Below are 19155 nucleotides of genomic sequence, written 5' to 3' on the forward strand. Positions count from 1 at the left end.
GATAATCTCCGACCTCGAATTTTCTCCAATCTCTGATATGTAGACCCGATATGGTGTATAAATTCACTTGCAGACTCGGTATAATTACAAAAATGGATTTAATCTAAGATCACATCTGTTTATCGGACTTTCGTTATGTGTCATCATATATAATGGCTGACAAGATGGACGCGATATTGATATTAAAATGAATTTAGTTGTAATTTGACATCCACCATATCAGAGCTTTATTATAGCGCAAGTTTGCAAACTGTGGAATGTTACGATTATCTCTAATATTATGGATCCGATACAGTTATTAAAATGAGTTAATTATGTTATTGCATCCATTCTAGATCGGAGGTACCCATATAACAATTGTTTTGTGTTGTGTCCTTTTGAATGTTTCGATGAGTAAACCTCTGATTCCACTACTAGTTCTGGATTGAAGGATTGCATTATGTTGATTATGTTTGCATATGTGGTACATCCCAGTGGGGATGACTTATATATGTGTGTGTGTGTGTGTGTAAAAGCTGAAGGTAAAGATGTGTGTAATGACTGCAAAAGGTAAACATAGAATGTTTGATGCTTGTAATGTGAACATGTAGTTTCGTTACTCTTAGATACATCGAAAAGTACTAACCTATTTGTTAAATGAGGAAATGAGGAACTTCATTCATAGATGAAAAAAATCACTAATGCTATTCTCCAATTGCATAAAAAGGTATCTAACGACCATCTCGAATTGCCCATAATGCATGTTTGAAGCACATAACCAATAATCAACCATGTCGAACAACTTGTTCCCTATATTGATAACATGACAAGATGACTAGCAAACACTAAGTACTTTTATAACTCAACACAAGTCTAAAGAAATTAATAAGGTTTTTTTTGGGTACAATTTGGAGTACTACTTTTTAAGCCATTAATATAGAGAAATACATAGATACATTGTGAAGTATATATTTTACTAAATTATAAATAATGTTAAGTCTCATGTTAACTTTAATTCTTTATTATGTTTTATGTATTGAGTTATTACGTTTCTATTGGTATATCGTTCTGTCAACTAGAACTTTTTATTGTAGCATTTCATTATAATTGTCTATTTATATACTAAGGAGACCTAACCTTAGGATCGTCAAAAATTGTATTATACATTCTATTCATTGTAAAAAGAGGGTTTTCACTGAAAGTGGATTGTAATTATTGGTTCCTTATCACTTTTAAGGTGTATGGTTCATAACATTTGGTATCAAGGCATACAAGCCTAGGTTTTGTTGCTTTGGACAAGACATCTTGGAATTATTTATATAAGCTTTTTTATAGGACATTTCATATGGTGAAATTTTGAGCATATTGAGGGGTGATCTCGAGGAGTATCTGGTTAAAGTTTCATATTTTTGTTCAGTATACTTTTGGTGATATATAAGCTATGGAAGTTAGGGTTTGTGATTAGTCTCGAAATTTGTTTCAAATGAATCATCTCATAATTTTTGCTATATATTTCTTTCTAATATGTTTCAGTCCTTGGAATTTTGCTATAGCTTACTTTCTGTGAAGATTGAGACTGTCAAATTTTGAGAATATTAAGAAAAGATTTCAATATTCATATAGAAAAAAATTCATATTATGGTTCACTATAATTTTAGAGATTACCATGTGGAAGTTAGCATTTGTGAATGGTCATGAAAATAATTTGAAAAGTGTGATCATGGAATTTTCACTATAGCTTTTTTTAGGACACCTTAGACTATGAAATTTTCATAGATTTGACGAAACATATCGAATTGATTAAGCTTAAAATTTTAGAAACATGTTTGAATAGTTGGGCATGCATCATGCTCCACAAGTTTTCTCTAGGGAAGGATCCAAAAACTAGAAAGTTTTAGGAAGGATACCATAATTTTCACTCAACACATCGAATTTTGTTAAGACATGGAATTGGAGGAAAGACATACTAGAGTATTACAAGATAAATTTTCATATTCACAAATGCTTATATATATGTGTGTGTGTGTGTGTGTGTGTGTATATGCGCGCGCAAGGGTCATTCACCAATATAGTCTTGAAATTAAGGTTCTAATGGTATGTAATATAGAAGTGACTTTCATTAGAAGATCCATTTCTTTGAGTGCTTGAAATTCAGGATAAATAAAATCATCATTATTACCTTCCCACGTGGATTCAAAAACATATCCAAAATATACTACACCAATTAAACCTCCTAAAAGATCATTCATGACTCATGAGGAAACAAAAGATTTAGCGTATCAGTTGCCCGCATTGAAAATTCAGGTTAAGCAAGAAAATGAAACTATGAGGGTTGAGTTATAACTTTTGAAAGGATTAGATGATGAAAACAAGGTAGAAATACAAAAATCCATGATTAAAAAATAAGGAAGAAATAAATACAATACAAACCATGCTATTCTAAAATATCCTTAAAAGGGAGATGGAGATGCAAGGAAATCACGAAAATAATAAGAAGCATGAAGTTTAGACTCAATTACATATGGGGAGTATTATATTGCAATTGGCGAGAAAAAATGTTGAATCACATAATCATAATCATCCAAGATCCTCATCATAAACGATTCAAGTCAGCACAAAGGAACTAATACATTTCGAAGATCCAAATGGGGAAGTTTGATGGTAATGATCCTATTACCTAGATATTACAGATAAGCAATAATTTGATCCAAACCAAGTGGAAACCTTACAAAAGGTAAATATTGCAGCCATGTATTTAGAACAAGATCAACATTTATGGTATCAATGGGTTTGCAAGAGGAAAAATGATTTTATGTACCTTAGTCCATTTATAGGAAGGTGAAGAGACACAAATTTGCATGCTAAGGAAATTAGAGGAAAATGAAGAAAATAGAGGCCTCAATGATAAAAAGGCTTATGAGGATCAGTTCACATCTTTTATCAGCTCAGTTTTAGAGCTCTTATCTCATTCTCTCATTCTCTCATACTCTTTCACACTTAGAGAATTCTTGGAGCATGCTTGGAGCACTCTAGTACTCACTTGGATTGGAGAAAGAAGGAAAAGGAAAGTAAGAAAGTGCAAGAAAACAATTAGATCAACTGTTACAACTAGAATTATTTGCAAGTAACATGCTACATGTGTGATTTCCTTGCTGATTTATGGATGCATGGTTTATGCATGTGATTTTCTGGTTATTTGCTTTCATTGGCATGAAGATTTTCCTAGATTGACAATGGTTTTAGCCTTGCCTTTCCATTTCATGGATAGCCATGGTGTTGTGGGTTTTTCCACTTTTTTTCTTCTAATTAGTGCTCATGTTCCTTATGGTTGTGGGTCGGAACAAATGCTCTGGAAGCCTTAGAACAACTTGGGTTGAGTTACTAGTCCTAGAGCCTAGGTTGGGACAAACGCCATGGAGTCGAGTTGGACAAACATTCTCGAGCCTTGGAAGGATGTGGGTTGAGTTACTAGTTACTAAAACCCTAGACAACTTGGGTAGATACCAATCTGGTTGGTGTTGTTGATGTCTCACCATAGAGGTGGAATCATTGTGGTTAAGGGTTGAGGTGGTTTGGCCTCTGGAAGCCTTGGTTTTATTTTTTCTTGGTTATTCCATGAGATATAACATTCATGCTTGGAATATGGCACAATGGTGATTGGTTGAAAGAGAGATTTGGTTCAGCCTAATCTATGGTCGAGTGGTACATGAAAGTCCCTGATTTGGATGGTATTTTCATATATTAATAAGAGTTATTCTTATATTGTGATTCATGTATATTTGTAGTGATTATGTTAGTGACATTATGGGTAAGTTGCCATGGCTTCTATGTTGGTAATTTGTTGGTTAGATGATGTGTATCGTCTATGGCTTTTGTCATGATTTGTTCAATTATCTAATGTTTGATGAATATATGGGCTAATAAGTGTTGTTCCAGCTATGTGGAGAGGGAATAAAGCCTTCTTTGTGATTCTCATATGAATCTCATACTCTTATGATCATATATGCATTCATGACGTGTAGCTTACATGTTTTCCATGTGTTTGACGAAATGTCTAGTGTGTTATGGGTAGTCTACATCAAGTTATGCCCTCAAGTTCGAATTATTATTATTTTCATTATGAGAAATATTTTCGTTATGAGAATTATGGTTCTAGAAAGTTACAAGTAGTTTTGGGCAATGGTCTAGAGACTAGCCTAGAAAATTGGCTTAGACCACAAGCACGGAACTCGAGATATGGGGTCATAACCACATGGAGCAAGGCTTGTGGGTGTGGTTGGAGGATCACAACCTCATTTAGACAGTGTCAATGGTGCAGGTATAGGTCTAGGTCAGTGAAACAAGGTTCCAACTCAGGGATTGACCACTTTGGGTGTTTCTTTAGCTCCTGGGTGATCTATAGTCCCTGTAGGATGTCATTTTGTGGTCAGATTGTAGACCCCACTTCCTTAATTGGAACTAGGAGTTCAAGTCAGGTCATAGTGACACTCACCTCATGTTTAACTTGGCGAGTTCGTGAATTTGTGTAAATGTGGGAGCAGGGGTTACAAAATGGCTCTTCTCTTGTTGACCTCAGCTCATTATCCAGGTGATAGGTCTATGAACTAGTAGTATTGTGGAGCTTGTAGTCCTTAGTTGTAGGCTTCCTCACAATTGATAGTGGGTTTATGTCATTGACTTCTAATCAATTGAGTCAGCATGTGTCCAAATTTAGCTCATTTATTCACACCAATGGATTGTGTTGGGTACCTGGGATCCATTTTCATCATTGGTGGATCACCTTGCATCTGTTACTAATATATCTCAATGACTTGTAATCACACGGTTTCTCTTGTTCTCAAATCAACTCATCTATTGGCTCGATGTAGATTCATACCATCAGGGTTGAGAAGAAAACCTCGGTTTTGGGATATCTCACTCTTATATGGCACCCCACCCAAGTTGTAATGGATTATATACCATATCATGTAATTTAAAGACTACTTTGGGGCACTTCTCTTTTATGTTTCCATAGTCCTACTGATGTATATTTTGACATAGATCCACATTGTACTTATTGGTGGCTATGATCTCTTTTTATATATATATGGATACAATATGTATCTTTTGTTCATTATATGCTAGCATTTGATGTCATGGATCTGCAATGTATATTTTTAGTAACAATGGAATTAATTCTTTATGTCGAGCATGAATACGCTCACCTTAGGGATGATCTATTTATGACTGACTCTGTTGTTAGGATTGTTTTAATTTTGTTCGTTGATTTGTGACTCCTTTTCATTCTGATACCTAGTTGTAATATATTTTGGCCACAGTTTCTCTTTTAACATCATATATTAGGGGACATCTATTATACTTGTATTTATCATCATAAGTCTTATAAGGAAGTTATTATATAGTGCAGGCCGAAATTACGTAGTTTAGTAATTTCTCATAATTTTCATGATTTCATTATTATGAAATAATTATTATTTCATAATTGATAAGAAGGTTCATAGTGAGTCGGGAAATTCTCATAATTGGGCATGAAACCTGTTCATGAATTTTAATTTCTTGGTTCATAATGAATCAATTATATACACAACTTGTATGTAATCGCTTGGTTCACATGCCATCAAGTCTATCCATGACTTATATCCACCCAATTCATATGACACCAAGCTTAACTTTCCTTGGGCCTAAGTGTCTAGATATATCCTCCCACAATTAAAAAAAGAATATATAGTCAGACCCTCTTAGTGGTGGAAGAGTAGGAGAAAGTGATTATAGTGCATTGTAATGTGGGAGGATTTCTACCAAAAGATCCTTCCATGTTGGATAGATGGGCCCAATCTATGTGTTTAAGTCAAGGAGGGAGGAAGATCAAGTGATCTTGTGCCACTCATGTTGGTGCTAGGCTTTTTTTAGGAATTATTGGTACAAGTTAGTTAGCTCAAGTGTTGATGGTTTATATTTTAATTTCTCAAGCTCTAGAAGATCTGTATTTGAAGATGTTTTCTTAAATTTCTTCGTCTTAGTGTCATTGGTCAAAGCTTAGGATTCCCTACAAAGAAATTGAGAGTAGTATTTTTATCTTGCTGATTAGTTTTCCTAGGATACTTTAAAACCTATTGTGCATTAATCATCAACAACTTCCCTTTACTCCCTGCATTTTCTTCGTAAATGAGATTTTCAAGAAAATTATGTAGGGTAAAGGGGCCCTACCTTTTTGGTAGTCTACATGATGATTTTGCTCCAAGAACACGACTTATCCTCTTCACTTATTTTCAAAGTCATGTCTATGTTTATGGGATATGTTGAATACCTTATGGAATCATTCCAATAATTTCCTATAATTACCTAGGAGATTTTTGAATGAAAAATGTTCATGTTGAGTGCTTCAAAATACCTTTTCCTTGTAATACAACACCATCAAAATTATTTTCTCAGCGATACACTATAGGGAATGATACTTCTTCTATGATGTATTAGAATAAGTCACCTCTTCTATGGCACGAAACATTAAACATATATTTCTCAATGTAAATTACTTCCTTTTCCTCATCGCAATGTTCTTTTTGAAGGCATCACTTAGATAGTCCTCTTCCCTGCAATATGACATATTAAAAGTCATCTCTCATGAGGTACACTACACCAAAACCTCCCCTTAGTGAGACAAACAAAATGAAAACATCTACTTTCATGTATTTTTTGACCAGACATAAGTAAAATCTAGGCTTCATTGCATCCTAACCATGATATGCCTTGGAGAGAGTCTCTTCTCGTTTGACACATCATGGAGAAAGTCTTTTGTTTAGAAACTTGTTTCCAAAGAAACATCCCTCACTGCAAACTATTGCTCCAAAAAACACTTTGCCCATACACATGATGTTAAAAACAATTACTCATCAACATAAAGCCATAAGGCTTGTAGAAATCCACTCTTAGATTACATTTTCACTAAAATATGTTGTCAGGAAAATACTTTCTCCTAGTGCTTCATTGCCAAAGACTATGCCCAATTTGATATCCTTTATAGGATAAGGAACCTGCCAAAAGTTTCACATTTAATTATGATGACCAATGATATTGATTGCCTTATCTTATAGATAGTAAATATAAATTACTTGACGTCTAACACCTAGCTCAACTTTCTCACCAGCCCATTTCCAAGTTAATAGAATTCCAAGAACAAATTTATTTATTCCCTAACCATGGAAGGGTCGAATTTGATTTTATAGCTTTCCTGACATAGTTAAAAAATTTAATTTGTTGCAAACTTTTACGTAGTGATCTCTTTCATGTTTGCACTTCAACTGAAATATGATATTCATCTAGTTGACTATTTTCTTATTAATTACAAATTTCACTTGTTCTATATCTACCTATAGAACTTCTCTCTAATATGAGTTTATAGTGTTAACTAGTCTTATGTATGGACATTTTCAATATGTTTCACTAGTTAAAAACGATATTAACATTACTTGTGTAGGAAATGAACCAATTGATTTTTCTTATCTATAAGCCATATTTGGTACAAGCTATTCATTCATTGATAGTTAATTGATCGTAGTTGGGATTGGTTAGAAGTAGTTTACCTTTTGTGTTTGGATTATATTTCTCTTTCCTTTTCTATATTTTCTACCGTTACTGATTTTAATTCAAATAAAATCAATCATTCATTAATTATTCCATGCTAGAATCTATATGGGTCTCTTATCTCAAATGTTGTGAGGTCTAATTGGGATTTCACATTGCACAACACCCTTTGACTATTGATGGGAATTCTATCCTTGTCAACATAACCCTAAGTTAATGATCCCAAATGTATTTTCTTATTCTCAGTCGATTGACATGGATATTGAGTCTACTTGATAGGTCAAAATGAACAAGAAAGAGGTGGTCTCCTTGCTTGTTCAAGTTGATTGAATTAATAGGGATTTTAACCCCCAATAGAATGAAAAAGTATTGCAAGAATATGATGTTTCATTTTTTTAGTTTGATGGATATGAGATAGAAAACTAGTTTAGTAGTTTAGGCTTTCATCTCCCCCTGGAATGATGTTGTTCTTGTTATCATAGAATGTCCATGAGATGATGCTTCCTAGCTGCAAGATTTTTGTGAAAAATGTCTTGCAATGTGTCACACTAGATGTTTCTTTAGGAAGTTAAGTCTACTATTTTTTAGCATCACAAAATAATGAAATATCTTTCAAATGGTTATTATGATTGAAATGCATAAGATATCAAAAGTGCACACCATGTACACCTATGTGTGCATGGAGTGCAAATCCAAGATAGATAAGAGATATACATTATACAATAACCACTTAAATAATAGGAGAACCTCCCTCAAATACCCAATTACATTCATAGATCCCAATCATCTCTCCCCAATAATGGTCATTTGATACCTATATATACCTCTTCACACACTGCACATGTGGCCTCTTCATTATTAGGTTGATTGTTATGATTCAAATACATAACTAGAAGTACACCCCATGTGAACCAATGTAGGAGAACAACTTCAATATAGATAATAGAGATCAGTTACATAATAACTCCTTCAAGAATAGGAGAAACTCCTATGAATACCCAATTTCATTCATACATCCCAATCACCTCTTCTCATTAATGACTATATGATACCTATATATACATATCCACACATTACACTTGTGGCTCATTCATTATTAAGTTGACATTATTACATATACATTAACACAATACATGCACATTTAACCCCATATATTCCCTCTCTTAGGGTCATATCTTATAAATTTAACACCATATATGGCCCCCTAAAGATCATATCAATGGACCATTTTGGACTTCAAAGCATTGTCAAAGTGAAGGTATGGTGATAGATCCCTCTTCTACTTTACAAAGTTTTCTATATGTGTTTAGTTCAAACCAAAATAATAATTTCACCTTTTTTATTCAAGATCAAGTCATTAGTTTTAGCGCAATTCATGCTCCCAATCTTATCTCAAAGCGATGTAGGAATTGGGGTTTGATGGCTTCGTCTCATCTTATTTCTAGGTGAATTGTTGGTGGGGATTTTAATGTGTTTGAGTGTGAAGGGGATAGATGTGCACGTGTAAGGTCTGTAGTTAGTCATTCAAAGAAGCATGCTTAGTGTTGTTATAAAGATAATATTTAGATTTTTAACCCTAATTCAAAGAAAAAGAGGCTAGATTATGGTTGTTGGTATAGTCAGTCTAAATATCAATGGGGAAAGGATAGGGTTTAGGTTTGACCAAATCAATTCTATGGGTTATATGATGATTTGTCTTTCTCTAATTAGTTTTTCATATTGATATGCTTTTAAATGTGACTAGTTCAAACCATTTGTGATCTAGACTATAATTTCCTTGGGACAATCTATTAGTTCACTCCCTTCTTCACTATCCAAGTTAAGTGTCTCTTATTTTGGACTCCAAGGACTTTTGGACCCTTGTTGAGAGAGTATGGAACCTTTCCCTCCATCTAGTTGGGTATTGAGAGTATATTATTTGGTGGGAGGATTCAATATTCCATATTGTTAAGTTCATTAGAGGTTGGGGCAAAATTCTAACTCGAAACCAAAACAATATTTGTGGTTGGTTCATTAATGTCTAGAGGAGGTTCAAAATTCCTTGGAGAGGATCTCCATAATGTGATTCTTTAGGGTGAGGTTATGAAATTGGAGATGGTATTCCAATGAGCGAAGATTATTTAATGAGAGGTTCTTGGAACTTCTCCCATATTTAATGGAGTCAATAAGGGGAATATGCTTCAAGTCTTATTTTGGATTTCTCAAGCAATCAGTTGCAATGGAAAGGGTGCTTGGGTTGTTTGACATTGAAGGATCTCTTTTATAGGGCCTTGTTAAGGTTAGAAGTATGTTTAATTTGAAATGTAATAATATTTTTTCTCATTATACTTTGAGAGATGGGGTGGTAGTTTCTAGAGATGCATATTTCCATGTGCTCCCTCATAAGGTTTCTTGTGCTATTAGGGATACGTTAGGCATAAAAATTCCAAGAAAAAGTTTTTAATTGCATTATCTTCTATGTAAAATGGAAAATCCCAAGAATGGATTGGTTTCCTTGTGATTTCTATAAGGCCTTATAGGACTCTATTAGTGATGAATTATGTTCCTTTTCCTTTAAAGTTTTTTTCTCCCAATGAGTTATCTAAAATTCTTAACTAGAGGATGATGAAGGTTATTCTCAAGAATGTAGCTAGGGATTCCATTGGTGGTTCTAAACCTATCACATTTCTCATGGTTTCTTATTAAATTATTACCAAGTGTTTGGCATTGCAAATCTTCTCAATGGAAAAGTATTTCATTTGATAGGATTTGATATGATTTTTTTGAGGGAGATTCATTCTTGACAATATGAATTTTGTATGGGAGCCTATGAAGTGGGAATAGAAAGTTGGTAAACATACTTTAACCTTAAAAATAGATTTTAACAAAGCTTATGATCAATTTTATTAGCCTTATTTCTAAGACATTGATTTGTTAAAATCTATGCAATGAATAAATAAGTGTCATTGGCTACATAATTGCTTCAAAATGCAATATAGGTTTAGTGCATGCTCCTTTGGATCAAGTAACCATATTTTATTCTACTAATGTTAGGATCGAAACTACTAAATCTCCTTAATGTGATCCAATGGTGAATAATGTGTCCTTTGATGCTTTAACTTTTGGTTTAATCAACATGGCCTTGTTTCCTAAAATTAATTTGCATCATTCTGTTCATGAAAGGTGTCCTTTGGATCCTTATTTCTATGTCTTGACTATGAATGATTTGGGTTATTTATTTGAGGCTACCTATCTTTCTATTTGGGTTCATGGTATTCTTCTATCATATGGTTTTGATATGGTTAACAAGAACCCAACATGTGACTCTCTTCTTGTAGTTGGAGTGGATATAACATCTGTCGATGAGCCATTGCTTATCTAGGGAACAACTTTGCCTTAAGTGCCACAATCATTTCTCATAAAACCAATTCCTTTGGATATACCCCATGTTGGATACTTACTTCCTAGGATTGTATTTAATTTAGGCTTATTAGATGATATTTGGTGATTTCTTGTTGAGTTGGGTTGCCACTAGTCACCAAGTGGGATTAGTGTTTGCAAAAGTGGTAAACTAAGCTTCATATATGTCATCATAAATACCTTCCATTTGCAGGTAAGATGATTGTTGTTTTTCCATATTCTTCAAGTGTATCACATTTATTATATGTCCCATTGGATTCCTAGTGCTGCTCAATTTTGATTACTTGAATATATTTTGGGATATTATTTGTGGTTCAAGTATGGTGGAGATCAAGGATTTTACTTGGTGTCAATGAATGCTTGCCCCATAACCATGGACAAGGAGGATCATGGATTGGTTAATGTTTCCACTCAAGGAGTATTCAAGTAATTAAGTGGTTGGTTTTGGAGTCTTGAGTATTCAACTCCTTGACACATTTTATTTCAACATTGAGTGCTTCCAATGGAATATTTAGGTGGAATTTAATGAGACTGTGTGATATCATCTATTCTTTTTATCTATTTTGAATGTTTCACTCCTCACCTTTGAGAGCATCTAAGCTGCGTGGAAGGAAAATTATGATTGGCTTGCTGACAATAGGAGGACAACATGGCTTGTTGGGATTTATCTTTCAATCCCATCTAGAGTTGGATGGTGGAGTTGCCTCATTTTTTGTTGTGTATATTGAGCGAGAATGGAATCGTTGTTCGGTGTGATTTGTTGGATTCAATATATGGTTCTCAATAGGAGCCACATCCTCTTTCCTAAGAGTATGCTCTCCTCACTTCCAATCATCGTTTGATTATGGATCCACGAGGTTTTATCCCTAAGGCTAAGTTGTATAAATTAAACATTTGAATGCAAGGGCCCTTTTAGAAAGACCAGAGCTTGTTTTTTTTTTAACACCTTCAACGATATAATTCTCATCACTTGTATCCCATATTTCAACAAATGCATCATCTATCTCCACTCATAAATTCTTGTTGGATATCTGGGGATTCCAATTATATATGGACTCATTAGCTACACTACATTTGGTCTTATAGTTTTCTTGTAAGTTAAGATTTTTTACAGGACTAGTGATTTATCATTGATTTTTGTCCAAAGCTAAGTTGGAGAAGTGTAGGATTTCTAATGTCCTCTATCTTATTTTTCAATGATTGATATAGTGAAGCACATAATTTTTTATTGTCAATATGCCACGAAATGTTAAGGTTTCTTAAGGATCAATGCTCAAAGGTGATTTTAGATGTATGTATTAATGTTTTCCCTAAACTTCCACAGATTTGGCATTTTTTTAGGATCACAACTTTATCTATTTAGTGGAAGATAAGGTGTAAGATAGTTTTCTCACAAGTGAGTTTAGATAATTCCCTTCCCTTTGTTTTAGCTACATAACCTCTATTAATAAAAGAGGTTTTCTATTCAAACCTAATTGATTACTTTGACTTTCTTTTAATGCATGTTGTTTTGGGGAAGATGAAATGATATCACCTATAATACTCTTTTTTCCTTCTTTATATAGTTGTTCATATATATTTTTAACTCCATCAAATTGAATATCATATTCTCCTTCACTATACTTTTCTAAACACCCTTTTTCATAACATCTAAAATTTAGATCAAGTAGGTAAAAGCCCCATCTCTCTTGGATATTAACTTCAATTTTCTAAGATTGTCCTTTTTCCGTATGCATTCATCTAATTAACATGTAATCTTGCTTAAATTAAAAAGAAATAAAGTATTTGTAATCTTTTTAAGATATTATTTTTGTGGAAGTAATTAGTTGGATTTACAATTGAAATTTGAAAACATTTTACTCATCAATAATGAGGGTATTAACAGTTTAAAACATGTTTAATAAAGTATTTTTTCTTTTAACATCTCATAAATACTTCTTAAATTAGTTAATTGCTTATTAAAACTGAGTATATGTAATTAACAAGAATACATATCAAATTCTAATACTTTGTATATTTATAACTAAAAAACATGCAAAATCTCTATTTAACAAAAATAAAAATAAAACAAATTATAATGATACAAATTAAAAACAAAAACATAATAATTATAAAAAACTACAACTTTTATAATAACATAAAACAACCTGCATTTATCTTAATATATATAGATGTTTTATAATCTAATATATATAGATGTTTTATGATCTAATCAAATTATCTGATTAAATAAAACAATAACACAAACTCTATTTTTTACTCACTTAATATTGACTAAACTTAAAATTATGATAAGTTTATACTTTATTCTAAATATTTTACTCTCTTAATATTGACTAAACTTAAAATTATAATAAATATATATTTTATTCTAAATATCTATATAATAAAAATTGATTTTGTTAATAATTTTGTAAAGTAAGCTATGCATATTTACTACAACTCCAAAATCAAGTAATATTATGTTTTGTACTACAATAACTTGAAATGAAACAAGGTAATATTGTGTTGTCAGGCACTGACTTGAGTTATGAAGAATAATTTAAAGTAAAACCATCTTTTCATTCCCTAAAAGTATAAAACATGTTTTTTCTCTTAATGTTGACTCAACATATGATTATGGTGAGTCTATACTTTTGTTTAAACATCTTTGTAATGAAAAATGATTTTGTTGATAATTTTGTCGAGAAATGATCCGTGGAACGCCTCTCTGAGATGAATAAAAACGAACGGAGTTGTCTATAATGCGACTTATTCCGGTGACGGAATCCGGCGGAAGAAATTGAGATGAAATCATGATTTGTTGCAGTTAAAATGGTTTTTTAACTGCATATTCGGATTCAGCACCCTGAAAAACCCTGGAAAGGTTTCATTGTGCAGAAATTAGCTATCAAACTTGGATTCCAATAAATTACTGCCGGATTTTCACCGGAAAAAATCGCCGGAAAAGCTTTCAAAAAGTCGCGTTAAAGACTACTCCAAAACGAACCTCCTCGTCTCTCTTTGGCAAAACAACAAAGACGAAAAAGGCATCAAGCCTCGATCCGTAGAAAATACGGACCAGTTTTTGTACTCATCTGTGGCAAGTGTTAGTCATTACTGGACATCAGCCTGTGCTGTTCGTATCTGATTCAACCTGAAAATACAAGAATCTGTACTGACGATCAAACTTTACATATTGTGGACCAAACTTTAACTTAACTCCATCGTCATTTCCACTTCGTTCACGTGAAAAGGGTACGTATGCCTTAAAATGCCGGGTAACAATATATTCATGTCTTTTTACTGGGTAAATGGTCTCTACCTAGTACCTTGGATTAGGTTTGACAAAAGCGAGGACTAGGTTTGCACAGACTTGTACCTTGTAATGGTTGTAACTTACATTGAAAAAGATAGTATCCTTGGATGCCAAAAGCGTAATTTGCGTCACAATGCAGTTTTCACGTCTTTTCCACTTTTATTCAATCTCACTTGACGTTTTGTCTGCTCAGAGCAAGTACGAGGTTCTTATTACATCCGTACCATGTATGTATATATATATGTACGGACATTCATATATATAGATAGACTAACAAATTTGTATAGTTAAATTATTGAATTTTGAAAAGTTTGACACAGACTTGATGTTTTGACAAAAGCGAGGATTAGGTTTGCACAGACTTGTACCTTGTAATGGTTGTAACTTACATTGAAAAAGAGACTTGTGCCTTGTAATGGTTGTAACATACATTGAAAAAGATAGTATCCTTGGATGCCAAAAGCGTTATTTGCGTCACAATGCAGGTTTCACGTCTTTTCCACTTTTATTCAATCTCAGTTGACGTTTTGTCTGCTCAGCGCAAGTACGAGGTTCTTATTACATCCGTACCACCGGACATTCATATATATATATATATATACTAACAAGTTTTTATAGACATATATATATATATACTAACAAGTTTGTATAGTTTAGTTATTGAATTTTGAAAAGTGAATAAAGGTTGTATTATAAATATTTTTGTTTAGTTTAAATATAGTCAAATTAGAGTGAAAACAATGAACAAATACATAAATAACCAAACAAAAATATTTTTAGTAATAGTACATTTGCAAATAATCTTAGATCAGGAATAATACCTTTAACAATTAGAGTGGTGTAGAAAAGTTAACAATAACTGCAAACAAATAATAATGATCCACCAAAATCTCTTGGTAAAATATACTTTTGATATAAAAATATATAATATATATATTTAAAGGATAACTAAAAATAAATATAATACATAAAAATATATATATAATGTTTAAATGATATATCAAAATAAATACAAAATATAATAAAAGTTAGAGCGTCTAAAAAATAATCCAAAAAAATTAGTTGAAAAGTGGGAGTGTAGTCAAATTTATACCTTGTGCTTTGCTCCTTAATATGTTTTCTAGTTTTCTAGCAACAAACATATAATGTGAACCCTAAAACATTGATAAAGGCTATGCTCAATCATTTGTGATGTAGTTTGTTCGTTTGAGAATTGGATAGGAAGCTATGAGGCAGTATAGTTAGTGTTAAGTGCTGCTTAATTTAATAATTGAATTTTGAAAAATATGAACCAATTTTTTCATTTGAACAAGGGCTACAAAGTAACTATTCTTGCTTAGTTTAAATATAGTTAAATTATAGTGAAAAAAATAAAGACATATACCTATGCCGAACTATTCTTACTTAGTTTAAATATAGTTAAATTATAGTGGAAAACAATAAAGACATATACCTATGCGAATCAAGCTGATGTTGGTTAATATTTAGAACATAAAGAAGGTTTCAAACATAATGCATTGATTTACTAATTTTAAAATTGTTGGCAGTCAAGGGATAAGTTTGAGGGAGGGAAAAATATTAGATTTAGTTGGTGTTTACCTATGCAATGACATTTTGAAGGGGTTACCAGATATAAGGTCAATTATTTAGAAGATCATCATAGCTATTCAAACAACCCGACCATGAAATCTTTAGATTATATCTTTACTTCAATTTGCATTGCTTTCCTCTCATAACATTAAGAGAATTGGATTGGTCACTTTATAATATAATAAGAAATTATTTGGACAAAAATTTCTTAAAAAGTTGTACTAGTCTTGACTTTTGCATTTTCAGATTTCCCAAAAAAAAACATTACTCCTTTTAATATCATACTTGTGATTCTTTCAAATTATATAAACTTGCTATAGAATTTTCCACTATAAGTGCAAGTATCTTAAATAATCTTTCACATGGTTACCTAATTATTAATTTTTCTATACTATCTTTTTATTAAAACATTCCTATCTATTTTTTTAATTAAAACAGTTTTTGTGAAAACTAATTTTTATTTAAAAATAAGGAAAAATTTATAATAAATTAATAATCATATTAAAAAACCTTAAAATTAATCGATATATTAAAAAAAAAAAAAATTAAAAAATCATAAAATTAATAGATATATTAAAATAAATAAAAATTAAGTTAAATTTAAAATTTAATAAATAGAACTTTATTTAATATATATTGCCTTAAAAATTTATATATATGAGAGAATCTCTCTTTTAATACAAAATCTCATATTTTTAATACTAACTGAGAAAAATAGAAAGGAATTAAAATTTTCATTTTGATATTATGGAATTTCTTTAATTTTACGTATATTAATATTTAATTCATATAAATTGGATTAATATATTATAATTTATATAGTTATTAAACATAAACTAAAAATATTATTTTAAATAATTTAATAATTTTTTTATATATATTTATTAGTAAAAACATATTATTTTAGTTTATAAAAAAAATGTCAAATATGATAGAGATGGTAGTTTAACGGTGAATATAGTGCCGAAGTTCAAGATATTGTCATTTTTTACATAGTTTTAATGGGGAGCTTCATCCAATAACTATTATTTAAAATAGAGAGGGGTTTACCCATGTGTGTGTATATATATAAGTTTTTTGTGATTTTATTAAATTTAATAATATAAATTGTAATTGTAATTTTTTTATTGTATAGTTTAATTATAAATAAAATGATTTTTTAAAGGTATCTTTTCATAGTCAATTTTATTTAAATTCTAAAATTTGATTAAGATATTTAAGAATTAATATTTTAAATTGTTTAATCTACAAATTTTTAAAAGTGTTTTAGAATGGTAAATTTATTTTCTATATTAAAAAAAAAAATTAATTTTTTTTTATTAAATTAATAGTTTTATTATAAAAATAAAATTTATAATTTGTATATATTTAAATTTTATAACTTTTAACCATTAAATTTTATCATTCTACTAATTTATAACCAAATTTTAAATAAAATGATAACAACAAATATCTTTATAAAATTAAAATCATAACATTAAAAAAATTATAATTCTATAAAAATAATATCAAACATGAGACTTTGCTTGCTTATTAGAATTCAAGCTTTTGTGATCCATAATTTGTTAATTCAGGAAATTTTGGGAGAATATTTGGTGGACAGGTTTAGAACCAGCCAGTGTGGTTCATCATCTTGTCCTGAAGATGAACCATGCTGACTGGTTCGAAACCCGTCCACCAAATATTCTCTATGTGATTTTCTCAAAAAAATTCATGAATTAATTCTGCCTGTTTGTTACTAGTTTTAAATATTTCCTTTCGTTTTAATAGAATCTGCATGAATTTGTGTTTTCGTTTTCCTGTTAAAATTACTCAAAATCCTGAGCGATTGTTTTTTGGCGATGTTGATTCCATTGTTTGACTTGTGCCTAAATGGAGTAGCTGCGAGGTGTTAGCTCCCTTTACGGCTCTCTTTACGGCCACCGATAATTTGGAAAAATGGCTCCTTTTCACAGCCGCCGTTGATTTGGAAACTGTCTGCCGCCAATTACGAAAACCGACTGATGTTAAATTAATTTCTTGTTGGGAGCTCCTCGAGTGGTCCATTACTCCATCTGCAGTTCTCTACCATGTTCTATGGAACACTTGACACATAGCCAACAAAAGCTTGATGGAAGCTTGGCTATATATACTTTTGTTTGGTCCCCAAGCTCATCACTCAATTCCCTTCAGCCTTACACCATCAAATTAGAGTGAGCAGAGCTTGGAAGATTACAGATACCAGAATGTTGTCGTAGTTTGAAAGCCCTTCTATAATTGATACTTGCACTTAACAGGAGATTCCTGAAGGCTTTAATATTCATCTTTCTTTACATCAGCGAAAAGATTAACCTCCCCTCTCGCACTGTGTTCTCGTCTCTCTATTCTCTTTTTCTGTTGTGGTGTGATTTTTGGAGCGCACCTCTTTGTTGTTTGCTTCTTTTTGTGGTGGATTGTGTTTATTGTGTGAATCGGAGGCTCCAGAGCAGTGGAAATTGCGTTTGATGGAGTGATTAGGAAGAAATCGGTTGGGGTCGTTAAGGCACTGGCGGCGTTTCGTGGAGATGGAGTTTTGTGCTTTCACGTGCAGATTTGCTGGTGCCGTTAGCTATTGATCATTTCTGTTGAAAATTGTTGTGAATGTGTAATATTGTTAAAGAATAAATAGTATCAATGTGTGAGCAAGCATCAATGGCCAGAGGTATGATTTCTTGGGTATTAAAGTTTTTCGATTCTTTTAAGTGTTTATTCCACATTATAGAATCATTATTCTGCTATCATTTGGTATCAGAGCGATTTTTATCTCTGCCTTGGTGTTTATAGACATGCTTTGTTTGGCTAAATGCCATATTTTGAGAATTTTCTGAATTAAGGCATTTATTTGGAAATATGTCTAATTTTTGCTCAATTTTTATGCTTATAATATTTATTTGGTTTAATTATATGCAATTTGGATAATTGTTGTGCAAATTTATTAATTATGCTCATATTTAATTTGCATGAATTGATTATTTCTGCTCTAAATACATGCTATTTTGGATGAGTATACGAGACCCATCGTTGAATGTTATGCATGAATATTATAGTTTTATTTATGCAATTTATAATTATTCACATATCAAGTTAATTTTATGCATAAAAGAAATAATGTCTGAGTGATCCATATAATTTTTAATTGATTAGAGAATAGCCACAACATCTCTAATTAAATAATATTATATATTATGATTGATTAGGATCACATAAAGAATATTTAGACATTAATTGTAATTAATTATACTAAATATAATAAATTTTTTCCCACAAGAATTTTTATTATATTTATATAA

The sequence above is a fragment of the Pinus tabuliformis genome, chromosome 1_1 (assembly GCF_031772625.1).
Source record: "Pinus tabuliformis cultivar Carrire ecotype Pingquan chromosome 1_1, CPIR1, whole genome shotgun sequence".
In the NCBI taxonomy this organism is placed as follows: domain Eukaryota; kingdom Viridiplantae; phylum Streptophyta; class Pinopsida; order Pinales; family Pinaceae; genus Pinus; species Pinus tabuliformis.